We start from the raw sequence: 13,519 nt of genomic DNA, 5'->3' as shown, positions 1-13,519 counted from the left end.
GCAGAAAAACTCCAGCTAACGCACGCTGCCTCTCCATCCTCCAGTGGGGAGCACAACTCCCACACCCCGGAGTGCCGTATGGAAATGCAGGAAAGCCTCGTTCTCCGTGGGGTCTGACAAATGCCAGCTCGGCCCGGCGATCAGGGTGACACCAGCAGCGACTGGCCCCGTCCTTGCTGTGACATGATGAGGATGGCACGTCACCCCTATGCTCTTCCTCCCTGAGTTAAAGCCCAGCGTCAGCATGAGAAAGGCATGAGACAAACACGAACTCGGTGTGTAAGGGTCGGAGAAGGCAGACAGCGTGGCAAGTGAGGCAAGGACGGCGTCACGCTCCTGTGGCACGTTTATCACACTCGGTGCACAACACGGACTCATCCTTATGCACCAGGGTCCACACTGCGTCCAAGTGCGTCCGTGTTTCCCTCCTGTCTGTCCCCGGAGCCATGAAGGCATCACCCCATCTGTTTCTCGGGACCTTACTTTTGAGGAGCTCCAGCCAGGTCCGTGTTTGGAGCACATTCTTCCGTCGGGATCCGACTGGTGTTTCCCCCAGCCCCTTTTCCTTCGAATTTTCAACCAACAAAACGTGTCACTGATTTTGGCTCAGAGCTGGGCTGGGCCCGGGTCCCCTCCCCGCAGCGTTTTTTTAGCGAAACGGCCCCTGAGATGCTGGCCCAGTCAACACGACCCCACTCCGTGCCAGAGAGGACCCAGCACTCCACGGAGAAGGAGGGAGGACCCAGGATGTGAAAAGGTGAAATTGTGCTCACTCTCCCTGCAGCGAGAAATGCAGAATGAGCCCCAGGGCCTCCGTCTCCTCCCCGGTCAGCAACACTCAGCCTCTGTCCACACACTCGTGGTAGACCGTAGAGGGCAGGTGCAAGGGGGTGACCTGAGGGCTGCGGAGCCACCAGGGCCTAGAAAATCACATCCTTGACCCGCAGCCCTGCCTCCAGAGCCTGGGACTGCCCACTGCCCCCACTACAAGGGGTCCTAGCTCCTTCCAACAGCAGCACCTGGAAAACACCCAGCTGTCAAATCGTGAGGCTCCAGCCAGCACCTGGGGGCGGGGATGCCCGCTGGCCTGCTTCGCAAAGGGCTGAGTAAGGGAAGTGTGGATGTTATGGAGGCAGTGAACCAATCACAGGAGCCGTGGCAGCGGCTACATGATGTCACATGTGTGTCAAGGACCACGGCAGCATGCAGCATGCGGCATAAAGCCTCGTGGGTGGGGACGCTGGGATGCAGGCCATGTGACACGACGAGGACCATGTTACCCATATATGAGCCAGCCTCACGGAAGAGGCCAAAAGGAACCATGCGTTTGCTCTGGGCTCCAGCTGGTCACCCGGCTCCCCACGGGGCAGGGGGACGAATTCTTACACTCCCCACGCATGAGGAGCAGCGGGAGTCTGAACACAGGTGGACGGAGAGCAGATGTGAAAGCCGAGTTTCTCACTGCCAGAGGGAATGAAGGAGAAGTCCCCGTGGGGACGGATGAGATGTGGAGACACATTTTAGCTGGGGAAGTGCTTACACCTGCGCACCCGAACCAGATGCACGTAGCCACCAACTTAAAGATGCACACGCATGGGTTAGTGTACTTATACTCGCATATCTGCATCCAAAGACCCAGGCAGCAACAGGCACACTCAGAGTGCACACAGATCTCGCTTCCTAAGACCATTCTCCGACTAAAGGAACCAGGACCCTTGGTGGGACAGCTGACTCTAGGACTAGGCCAGCGAAGGTACACGATAGGCCTGGCCTGTGGCGCCAGCGAGTAAGGAAGTGAAATGAATGAATGAATGAATGAATGAATGAATTTGAAATCACACACCTGGGGTGAGCCAAAGGACAGAGAGGCCAGTGAAAGAGCTCCCAATGACCAAGGCTAAAAACATCTGAGCAACTGAATTAATCAGTATTAGATTATAACCCAGAGTATAAAATTAGTATGTGAGTCTATCCAACATAAGTAAATGACCAAATAAATGAGGGAGAAGGGATAAATGCCCGGAGCAGGAGAGCTCCCAGTGACTTATAGGGACGTGCCACCCTCAAGGAGGGCACCCCCAGTCCCTAGGTTTGCGCGGGTCACGGTGACCTCCCTGCTAAGGGCACAGCGTGGGAGGCCCGGGAGGGAACTGGGGGGCAGGCAAGCCTGGCAAAGCCCATCTTGACCAGGGGGTCAAGGTCCCCATCGCCGTGACAGGTCACATTGATGGCAGGTGCCCTTGACCTGATGGGATGGGCGAGCACTGTGCCCCCGGGGTCTTCCCCACCCCCCCCCGAGAACCCATAATTCCCCACTGATCATGAGAAATAACCAGACCAGTCCTCACGGAGGGACATCACACGGACCACCTGCCAGGACTCCTCACGAAAGTCATCTCAAACCAGGGACATCTGAGAAACCGTCGCGGCCCAGAGGAGCCTGGGGGGACGGCCGCGTGTCATGTGATGTCCCCAACAGGCTCCTGGGACGGGGAAGGGGACACTGGATGACAACGAGGGGAATCTGAACCAAGTGTGGGCTTTAGTTGATAGTAATGGATCAATATTGGTTCCTCGGTTGTGACGAATATACCCATCTAATGTAAGATGTCAGCAGTCAAAGGAGACTGGGTGGGAGGGGTTATGAGAACTCTGTGCTATCTTGGCAATTGTTCTGTAAATCTAAAACTGTCCGAAAAAAAATCAAACAGCCCCAGCAAGCCGGAACACTCACAAGGTGTGTGGAGGGAGAAACTTCACAGCCGGAAGACTCTGCAGGTGCAGTCAGGCCTGGACCTGACGGCCCCGGGCGAAGTCCCCTGTCCACAGGCTGTGGCCTTGGGCCTGCCAGGGAGCCTCCCTCAGCAGGGCTTGGAGGACACCGGGGTGGGGGGTGGGCAGAGCCAAAGATCTGGGTTCACCCAGGCAGGCCTTGGGAGGACCACTCTAGTCACCACTCTAGTCCAGTGGCTACCCTCAGGCAGGGTGTGCGACCCACAGCCTCGGCCTCTCTGTGAATCAAGGACCAGGACCCCTCCACCGGTCCCCTGAGAAGGCTGCAACCACCGTGGAGGGGGCAGTCACGAGGCTTCTTGTGCATGCCCAGGAATGGAGGCGTGGAGGAGCTGCACCTGGCCCCGGGCTCCTGGAGAGGCCCCTCACCCCGTCAGCCTGTGCAAACTCCCCCGCGGGGTGGGGGGGCCATGGGGGCCAAGACTAGAAATGACCAAGGCTAGAAACATCTGAGCAACTGAATTAATCAGTATTAGATTATAACCCAAAGTATAAAATTAGTATGTGAGTTTATCCAACATAAATAAATGACCAAATAAATGAGGGAGAAGGGATAAATGTCCGGAGCAGGAGAGCTCCCAGAGCCTCCCCTCTGTCCCTCCCACGTCAGGCCCCGTCTCTCTTCCGCTGCCTTCGCTATCCCCTGAAGGAAGGAGCCGCTGTCCCTGGGGCTGCTGGGACTCCGGCCCATGGGGGCTGGAGGAAGAGGGGCGCAGAAAGCCCGGTGCTGAAGTCTACAGAGGGGCAGGGCAGCATCAGGATGAGGGAAAGCTGAAACCTTGCCCCCCACCGCCAGCCACGGCTCCTGCTCTGCTCCAGGTCATAAGCACTGGAGAGCGGCCGCGGACCAAGTGCAGACCTGTGCTGGGCCCCTGGGACACTCTCACCCTACAGACAGGGAAACTGAGGCACAGAGCTGTAGAACCACTTGCTCCCAGATGCTCAGCCAGGATCAGAGCCCCTGAGGCGACAGCCTCCTGAACCCCACAGAGGCCCCCACAGGTGGGGATGCACAACCCCATCTCACCATGGCCACCGTGATGACACCCAGCTTCACCCGCCCAGCTCTCTGCCTCTTTCTTGGACGTGGGAACACCAGGGTGGCCCTCCCGTGACCACCTGAACCCCAGCCTGACCAGGACCCACTTGGGAGTGGCCCCAAGCATGGGAATGGGGGTTGCAGTGCAGGGGCGTCTCCTCCTGGCGGGGAGGGCCCCTAGAACTTACCCGGCCAGGAGGGAGGGAGGCTCCCTGGGGCTGCCACCAGGCCTCGGGTGGCTGTCCGGGGCTCTCAGGAAGGCCCGCCACTTGGCGCAGGCGGGCGCAGGCGGGGACAGGAAGGCGCACGTTTTCAGCCCAACAGGCCCTCCAGGCCCCAGTCAGGTGGCCAGAGCAGTCAGCCCAGGTCATTGGTCACGCCCACAGCGGCAGCCCGCCCTGCCTGGAAGGGGCCCAGTCTCCTCCCTGACCTTCCTCCTGCATATCTGTATAGGAAGTCCCGGGTCAGCATTCCCGAGCTGGGAGGGGAAGAGCAGCCTGGGGCGGGTTGGGGTGGGGGGTGGAATGTAGGATCCCAGAGGCTCTTACCTCCCCCCACCGCCCCGGGGGGGGGGGGGTGCAGGTGCTTTGGGTAGAGTCTGGGAGGGCCGTGCCTTCACTGAGCCGAGGAGAGCTCCCCACTCTCTGGGGCCTGGTTTCTGTAGCTGGGCCTGGGGGCAGCTGGCTGGGGAACTCTGCCAACACTTACTGAGTACCTACTGTGTGCCGGGCCCCCGTGTAGGGCCGGCAGTGGGTCAGTAAAGACGGGCAGGGTCTCCCATGACCCATATTTGTTCATCATATGTCACTTGGGCTCTCCTTAAAATCAGATTCTAGACTCCAAACCCACCATATCAGGGTCTCCCAGGTCAGGCCCAGAAATATGGATTTTTTAACAAGTTCCAGAGTGACCTGGGTCCTCAGGCAAGTCTGAGCAGCATCCCAGTCCCAAAGGGCACGTCTTTCTTCAGATACTCAGGCCATGGGCAGAGTCACCTCCCAGCACCTCCACCAGGAGCACTGCGTCCTCATCTGGCAAGTTTCTTAACCTTTTTGTGCTTCCTGTCCCGTTCTTCAGACAGAGGGAGGCAGACAGCTCATCGGGGAGCATAAACGGGTTAGCGAGTGTGGGGGCCCCAAGTCAGTGCCCGTCTATACCCCCGATGTGTATTCTCACCAGGCATCCTGGTGACTGCCTCTCAGCCACAGAGGTGGTGTGTGCTGGGGCCTGGGGCCACTGCTGGCTCCATGGAGGGGGCAGGACGGGCCCAGCCTGGGGGCTGGGTGCCCAGTTCCTGTTAACAGGTTTGGATGGGCTTCTGCTGGCCAACAGCCCAGACACCATCCCTCCATCTAGAGACCTGGGCTGGCTTTGCACAGAGCCTCAGGGGCTTGCTGTGTGTCTGGTCCCAGGACGCGGCCTCTTCCAGGCAGGAGGCCAGGGTTTGGAACTCCCTTCCCTGTACGCTGAGCACCACCTACCACCAGCTACTCTCTGCCCACACAGCTTCAAGAGCCTCTGAATCCCTTTCCACAACTCAAGGGGTAGAGACTTCACAAGTAAGCCAGATATCCTGCTCTTCCGGAAAATCCCGGAGCCTGGCTACATGGGGCAGCGTTCCCACCCAGCCTACTTGGCAGGGGGAGCCCAGGCAGCTCCATGGGCTCACTAGTGGGAGCCCTGCAGGGACAGAGCTGTGACCTGGCTTCCCCCGGGCCAGTCCCCAGGAACCCCCCCCCCGGCGTCCTGGGCCTCCCAGGGACTTTCCACACTCTTGGACAATGCTGCAGGCCTGGGCTGACCTGCAGGGCGCCATCCACGCCCAGGGGAGTATGCGGGTCCCCAAGCTGGGGCTTCAAGGTGGTTAGGTCGTCGAGGGTCTGCAGGGGGCCAGCCCCTTACTCAGGCTTCCCCTGCCTGCACCTTTGATTGCAAAGGCTTTGACCAGCCAGCCGGGTTGGCCCTAGCCCTGCTCCCAGGTGGGATGACAAAGGCCCCGGGCCCCACGGCACTGTGGACACTGTCTGACCCTGAGAGTTCCCAGTCTGGGGGTCCTACTGTGGGATTTCCCACCACGGGAGTGTTGGGGTCTAGAAGCTCTGCTCCCCCGGCCTGGTAGTTTCTCTCATAGGATCGAGCTGGGTTGGGGCCCCGTGTTCTTAATCCCAGCTCCATCGCAGACAATACACACCTCTCTTTGGGCCTCGGTTTCCCTGTGTGAAGCTTGAAGTGGCTGGGCTAGGAGCTCTGCAGGTCATGGTCAGAGAGCAGGAGCTCGCCCAGCTGCCAGACCGCCCCCTGCGGGATCATGGCTCCTCCCACATCCCCGTGCAGGGTCCTGAGAATTTGCTCAATGACACAGCACTCCCACACCTCCATCTCTAACCCAGTGTCCATGGGCTGAGAATCAGGACAAGACACACCAGGGCTTCCTTGACATGGATGAGATGGGAGGCCGTTTCCCCATGGAGTCCAGAATTCACTTAAAAACAAAGCACCTGAGTCCTAAATGTATTTATTGTCTTCATCTTTTAGAGACCATATTAGAAATCTTGCTTTAAAAAAAAATTAAAAAATAAAGCCAAGTGCACCTTCCTTTCAGCAGCTGTGACCTAAAAAGGCTGACCTCGCCACCTGTCACCCAAGGGGACACAACTAGACATGACCGGACCGGGCTGTTTGCAAGACAAGGTTCGTGCCTCGTGGAGGATCCCTGAGGGCACACACGGCTAAGTGCAGAAGACCCACAGAGGCTAGGAGATCCAGAACGTGAGCAGGTGTGTGGAGAAAGGACCGGAGTGAAACAGGAGCAGGCCGGGGACCAGAGATGACCCAGGTGCCTTCAGCAGCTGCCATCCCAGCTCTGCACATGAAAGGGGGGGTCACGCACACCCCACGGCCACGGACTTGAGCTTGCTTCTTCTGACGGGGCCACGGGGCTGTCCTCACCACACCCCCGACACATGGCCGGGAGTCCCTCAGGGGCCCCGTGGCCCCAGCGTGGGGGCACTGGGAGGGGCTGGGTCCTGGCAGGACCGTGACTGAGCACATGGAGATATTCGCAACGCAGCCTCCAGGGTGGGGCGGGGGTTCACACACCATGGATGACCGGAGCCCCGGTCTGCTTTTGAAAACGCTCTTTAGAGAAGCAAAATCAAGCGGAGGGGAAAAGAACGTTCACCGTGGTCGTCGAAGTGACAGCGTTGGCGACAAACCGTTCACGACACTCCGTGGCTTCGGTGTGGATTGCTTCCATAACCCGAAGGTGATATTTCTGTAATCAGAAAAAATGCCATCAATGTGATAATAAAAGACAGCCTTTGGATACAAGTGTAGGAACGAAGGCTTTTCTGAGCAGGAGGGTGGGCAGCAGACCCTTGAAATTTAGGCTCCTGGAGTTGGTGGCACCAGCGGTCCCAGGCTCGAGATCCCCCTGACGGCTCCTCCCCCGCCCCCAGATTATGGTTCCTTAAGGTGTCACCTGCCTGTTGTATCTCTGCCCACATGCCCAATTACAAACAAGCCCACAGATGAGCCCAGGGAGTCGGGGGGGGGGTGGGGTGCCTGTTCTCTCCTTGTGTGGCTTTGAGCAAGTCCCCACCCCCAACAACTGGGCCTTGGTTTCCCCCATCCAGACCGAGGCATCCAGCCAGCTCCCTCCAACTCCCAAGTCCCCCCAGAGGTCCAAACCTGAAGTGATGGCTCCTGCCCACCACTGCCCTCTAGTGGAAAACCAGAGCCAGAGCACAAAGGCCACCTTGATCCTTGCTCTGGGTGGGTCCCCGGTGGGCCTCCCACCCAGGGTGGTGCCCAAGGCCCTGCTGTTCTAATCACCCTTCCATTGATGAGAGCCACAACTCAGCCAGCAGGTGGTGAGCTGAGGTTTGCCTGGCTCTCGCCCCACCCCAGATCCCCCCTTGATCACGCAATGGCATGACTAACTCAATGATGGGTGAGGCTACGGCTCCCTTGCAGTGATCTGGCATGGTCCCCACCCTGTGCCCACTGTGCTTGCCACTCACATGGGTCACCTCCCCTGACCACACAGCCCTCCACCCCCACCCCCGAAGGTGGGCTTCTGGCCGCACCCTCCTAAGAGTGAGGAGCGGAGGGGGGTGCAGCAAGCCTGAGCTCACACAGCGGTGAGTGGGGCCAGCACGCAGACAGCCAGGGACCCCGGCACCCCCAGCAGGACTCGGGACCAGCCACAGTGTGGCTCATGCCCGTGGTGTGCTTTTCAGGATGACAGGGTCATCGGCTCACTGCCTCCAGATAGGGCCCTGCGCTAGCTCTCGGCTGCTGCAGACAGACAGGGGAGTGATGGAGAACAGAGAATAGGGACTTCAGCTGCTCATCTGGCTCCAGTCCCACCTGCATCAGATGCCAGGCCAATGTCCCCTCCTGGAGTAAGTAAGGGACATGTGTGAAGTCAGGGCAGGAACCAGCCATGCCAAGCCATGCCAGAACTCAGCAAAGCCACATTTATGGAGTGGTGGCACCTGCCTTCAGAGAGAGAGCAGGTGTCCTTCCCACCTGGACAGGCATGTGCTGCCCCTCAGCCGCACCCACCTGGCAGAGGAGGCAGGTGGGCGGTGGAAAGAGGCCAATCAATGCACCTGCCTCTGACCCTTTAGGCGATATTTGAGTCGGACCCTTAACCCCGCTAAGCTTCTGTTTTCTACCTCAGAAATGGGGCTCCTGTGTGAACGAGCTCGGAAGCCCTCTCCCCTGACAGACCTTGGAGGGGACCACAGCCCCAATGACCGCCTGACTACAGCCCCACGGGAATCCCTGACCCACAGAAACTGTGTGATAAATGTGTGTTTCACAAGACACTGAAAATCACAGCCCCGCACACACACACCCCGGAAGAGTGTTCAAATGCAGGAAAGAACAGAACATGCTCCAAACCACAGCGGTGGCACCCAGCCACTTGGGGTCCGCATATCTATGGACTCTGCCATGTGCTGGCTTCCAGCTGACCCGGGGGAGGGCACACCTTCCCTGAGCCTTGGTTTTCTCGTCTCCCAAGTGGGGCCAGCGACCTCAGGGTGGCCGACAGGGCGCAGGCAGTGCCCTCGGTGATGGGGGTCATCCACTCCCTTCCCCCTGGCACCCCGGAAAGTCAGCTCCTCCTTTGACGAGAGAAACAGAGGACTGCCGCGGGGCTGTTTGCGCCTGGGTAGAGCAAATGAGAAATGGGACCTGATTTTCTGGAAGAACGAGGAAGAGAGTGCCCTCATACATGCTCTGGCAGGCCCCTTAGAATCCACTAAAAAAGCACAGGGGAGTAGAAATCCCTTGATCTTGGTGATGTTCCTGGCTCTGCTGATGGCTGGCTGTGTGATCTCCAGCAGGATGTTCACCCTCTCTGAGCCTGGGTGTCCCCAGCTCTGTCCTAGCATTCTCGTCCCCACCCCTGCCTGTCCCTTCAAGTCCATCTGGGAAGGCCTCAGCGTCCCTCATCTGCGTGTTCATTTGAGTTCCAGTCTTTTTTAAATCAATCAATCAATCAATCATACAAAACTCATGGGTCCTGGTCATCAGGGCATGTCCTGCCTGATCGCTCAGGACCCTGTAGCTCTCCCTTCTTCTGTCTTATTCTCCCTCAACCGCCCTGTTATCATCCCTGTTTTACAGATGGGTAAACTGAGGCTCTGAAGGATCAGGAGGCTCATCTGGGTCTGGCAGCACAGCGGGGGCCCGGCAGGGGCTGAGCCCGGCTCTCTGGCGCCCCCAAGTGCTGCTTCTTGCAGGGACTCAGGAAAGCCAGCTCGGCAAGGCCACAGGTGAGGTGGGGGTCCAGGAGACCCCAAGAAAGGCACAGTGGGTGGGGGGGGGGGTGAAGACCCCCGGGGCATGCTGGCAGCTGCCCTCCCTTGCTCTGGTCTGAAGGCTTGGGCTACCTTTGCCAGGCCCCCCGGGACCCCTGCTCTCTGCCTTCAGCTCAGATGGCAGAGTTAGGGCTGGAACATAAGTCAAAGCCTGTGTGCCCAGCACAGGGGGTGTGGCTGTTTGCTGTCACTTTTATTATTTTTACAGATTTTACACACGGAAAACAATTCCTTTGCCTTGGTGTACAGTTCTCCGAATTTTCACATGCACATGGCCCCATCACATCTCCGAACCAGGTTCTTCAACCACAAGCTCAGTGCCTGTGCCGGGGAGGCGGGCAGCCGAGGCCAGGTCTGCACTGCCGGGCTGGTCCATGGGGCCTGCGGCTCCCAGCCCGTGCTGTTCTGATCTGACCCCAGGGTGCGCGGTGAGGACCCTCCTTAGCCAGGCTTCTCCATGTCCTTACTCGACCAGGCCCTTCTTAGGGCCGTGTCTCAGGAGCCAGAGCCCTGCTAAGTCAATTTCCTCATCCTCCCGGCCCCCAGTGATGTCTGCCCCAGACCTGCCTCCAGCAAGGAGCCTGTCAGGTCCCTCCACCCAGAGCACCCCATATCTGTTCTCAGCTCTGCCCACTGCAGAGCCCCCGCTCCTCAGACCCGAGCCCGGGGCTGCCCACTTTGTCCCTCTGCCCCTCTGTCTCTGTCTCTGAGTCTGTCTCTATCTCTCTGTGTCTCTGTGTCTCTCTCTGTCCTTCTCTCTATCTCTGTGTGTCTCTCTCACTCTGTCTCTGTCTCAGTCTCTCTCTGTGTTTCTCTCTCTGTCTCTCTTCGTCTCTCTCCCACTGAGTGCAAGAAAGCAGAGGGCTTGCTGTCTAGAGGGTAGGTCAGGTTGCGCACTCGAGTTCCCTGAGGCTCTCCCATTCCCCCATTCTTCCCATTCTTCAACCATAGCCTGTGGTGGGTCCGGGAACAAGCTGCAGCTCAAATGTCACAGAGATCATTTGTCCCCGGATGTCACCATCCCCTCTGCCCGTCCTGGACCAGGACCGCCAGCCCAGCCAAGACCGCAGAGCTGGGAGCCCACACTACATGGAAGTTGCCCAGGAGCAGCAGGGACTGATCACGCTTCTGCCCCCTGTTTTGGGCCCCACGTGCCACCTGTTGGCTCAGGGCACATACTGCATCCTGGATAAAGGGAATACCGTGGACGGTCCCACACCAAGCCTTGGATGGGCCATTCTATCAGCTGGAGAGATGTAGTTAGAGGCAGAAAACGTGGATCCCATGGTCTAGGGTTCAGTGTCACCTTCCTTGCTGCAGAATGGAACCCCTGGTCTGAGCTCTTCCTCAGGAGTCTGTATGGACGATGTGGTCGATTATTCATAAATTGAACGTAGACTCTGGTGTGCATGATTTTCTACCCACCCCATTGGGTGGAAAATTGGGAACCCAGGGAGCACCCATGTGGCATGTATCTCCTTTCTTTTCTCAGTGAGCTGAATTCTAAGGGGCTTCCCTGACATGTGGGAGATAGCCTTTTCTCCCTGAGTTTGGTCTGGAGTCGAGTGGTGTCACTTTTCTTCCCAGCTCTGATAAAGGGTCAGGTAAGCCACAGGCTCCCCGGAATTCCCCAAGCATGGCAGGTGACCCAGATGATTCTGCTGCTTAAGTCAGAAACAACATGCCATCTGGAGGGAGAGCCTTTCACCATTCTAAACCTGTTAGTTTTGGTGATGTCGCAAACACTGATGACTTAGGGGCTTGAAGGTATTATAAACAACAACAAACTCAAATCCAAGTGGCTCAAACGAAAAAGTCTTCCTTGGGTTTGGGACCTGGAAATACAGAAGTATGTGGGCCTCAGGATTGGCTTGATCCAGGAACTCTGGCCCCACTTCTCCACAGCTGCATCTGGCTAAATTCCTGTGTGGGGACAAAATTGCACCAGCTGTCACTGGTGTACATCTACCACCACAACATCCACACCAGGAGATGGGAGGTCTCCGGGAGATCTGTCCTCAAGGTCGAGAACATCTTTTCCACCATTACTCAGCAAGGCACTGCTCACCTTCCAGTGGTCTGATCTGGGTTGTGTGCCATTCCTGGAAAAAGTCCAGTGTCCAGGGAGTCCTCGGTGCTGATTGGTGTATCTGAACTTTGTCAATCTTAGACCCTTCAGAACCTTCTGAGCAAGGGCTAGCTGCTGGGAAGTCCGTGGCCTGCGTAGGGGAGGAATGGTGGCCTCTGAACAGAAATTCAGACACTGTGAGAGAGCGGCAGCAAGGGAAATGGGAGTTAGATAAGCAGCAGTCAGGAAGCAGAGACTAAGGAGCCCCCAATGGACTGTTGCACTCTACACGCCCACAAGCTTCATCAGATCATGATCACAAACTGTCCAGCCTCTGATGCCAGGACCTCAACTATCACGAAAGGGTGGGATATGGTTAAAGATCCTGCGTGAAACTGTCCCTACCTATCTGACCCTTCGTGGCGCATGAAGGCTGAAGGCACCCAGGTGCGCTTTGCTGAGACATTGTCTGTCCCACTCTGTGGGCTGTAGGAAAAGCTGGGAGGGCAGGAATTCAGGGCTCCCTGCTGGTGTGTCTGCAATTTGAGGACTCCGCCATGCAGGGAGGGGGAGAGAGCAAAGGGACTGATGGGCCTTGAAACAGTAAGGCTTTCCCCACAACAGTATCCTGGGAAGCAGATGCTAGGGTGAAAATTAATAGAAGGAAACATTTATAACAGGTTTGGGAGCCCTGAACGGGGAGCTCCCAGCCCTATCATTCCTGGTGAATTGCATACCCAACAGAAAGAGATGCACCTTGGACCAGGAAGGTTTCCTCCTTCCTCAGCAACAGTCCAGCCAATGAGAGACTGCTACAGTCCAGCCATTGCCACAACCCAGCCAGTGAGAAACCAGTATGCTTTGTACTTCCAGTTTCATCCAATAGACTTTCTGTTAGAACAGCTCTCCCACCCCCTTTTTCCTCCATAAAAGAGCTTCCCCTCTTTTGTTCCCCAGAATCTCATATGGCTTTGTCTTACATTCTGGATTCTCCCTTGCAATTCTTTGCTATTCCCAAATAAACACATTTTTGCTGGTGAAATAACCGGTAGTGTGTCTGTGTGTGTGTGTTTTTAAGGTTATCAGTAGCATTTTCCCCCCGTGAAATTATGTGTCACTTTTCTGTTACAAAATATGCCTCTTCATGAACCCAGCTAAGTTCCTTCTAGGAAACACTTGCTCATCACCCACCACGGGCCAGGCCTTCTGTGTGCAGGCTCCAGGGTTCAGCCCAGGCCTCTGTGGCCAGCCCCACAAGGGGACAGGAAGGAAGGGATGGTGTGGTTTGCTGTGGGGTGTGGGTGAAGTCAGGCTCCTCACCCCATGGGATCTGGAAGGACTGGACAGCCACACCTCTTCTCAGCAATTGTTTATAATCCTGTGGACAAAGAGTGTCATGGAACAGACCGGTTCCACTCTCTGCTGGGGCTCAGGTGGGGCTGCCCTCCGCTAGTGTCCCCACCCAGGACAGGGGTCAGGGGCGGGACCTCAGCTCCAAGTTCCGTCTATTCTTTACCTAGTTTTCCTTAACCCCACTTTCTTACTCACTGTTTTCAAATCTTTCTCTATTAAGGTTTACCCTGAAAGACACCCCCAGTATTCTCCAGAACAAGTTAGGACTCCAGGAACTGGAGTTAAAACAAATCAAACACGGTCCCCTACCAGGACTGTCCGGCCCCATCCTTTACCTGTCCTTCCTGGTCCTTGAGATCCCAGACTTTCTCTGAGGATCTCACAACATTCAAAACTCACCATCTTGTGCGGGACATAAGGACACTTGTCAGC

The 13,519-nt window shown here is 57.2% G+C and overlaps 1 protein-coding gene across 3 annotated transcripts in view; it reads right to left on the bottom strand.

The window, feature by feature from the left end:
• Nucleotides 1-4,150, bottom strand: part of SH3TC1 (SH3 domain and tetratricopeptide repeats 1) — a 48,525-nt gene extending 44,375 nt beyond the window's left edge. For all 3 annotated transcript variants that reach the window (XM_045997547.1, XM_045997549.1, XM_045997551.1), the window contains exon 1: nt 4,021-4,150. The gene's annotated coding sequence lies outside the window, so the exon portion shown is untranslated. The remainder of the gene's footprint in view (nt 1-4,020) is intronic.
• Nucleotides 4,151-13,519: the final 9,369 nt, after the last annotated feature.

The sequence above is a fragment of the Meles meles genome, chromosome 2, assembly GCF_922984935.1.
Source record: "Meles meles chromosome 2, mMelMel3.1 paternal haplotype, whole genome shotgun sequence".
NCBI classification, from domain to species: Eukaryota; Metazoa; Chordata; class Mammalia; order Carnivora; family Mustelidae; genus Meles; species Meles meles.
Note: the sequence above shows the minus strand (reverse complement) of the source record. Positions and strands in the feature narration are given on the sequence as shown.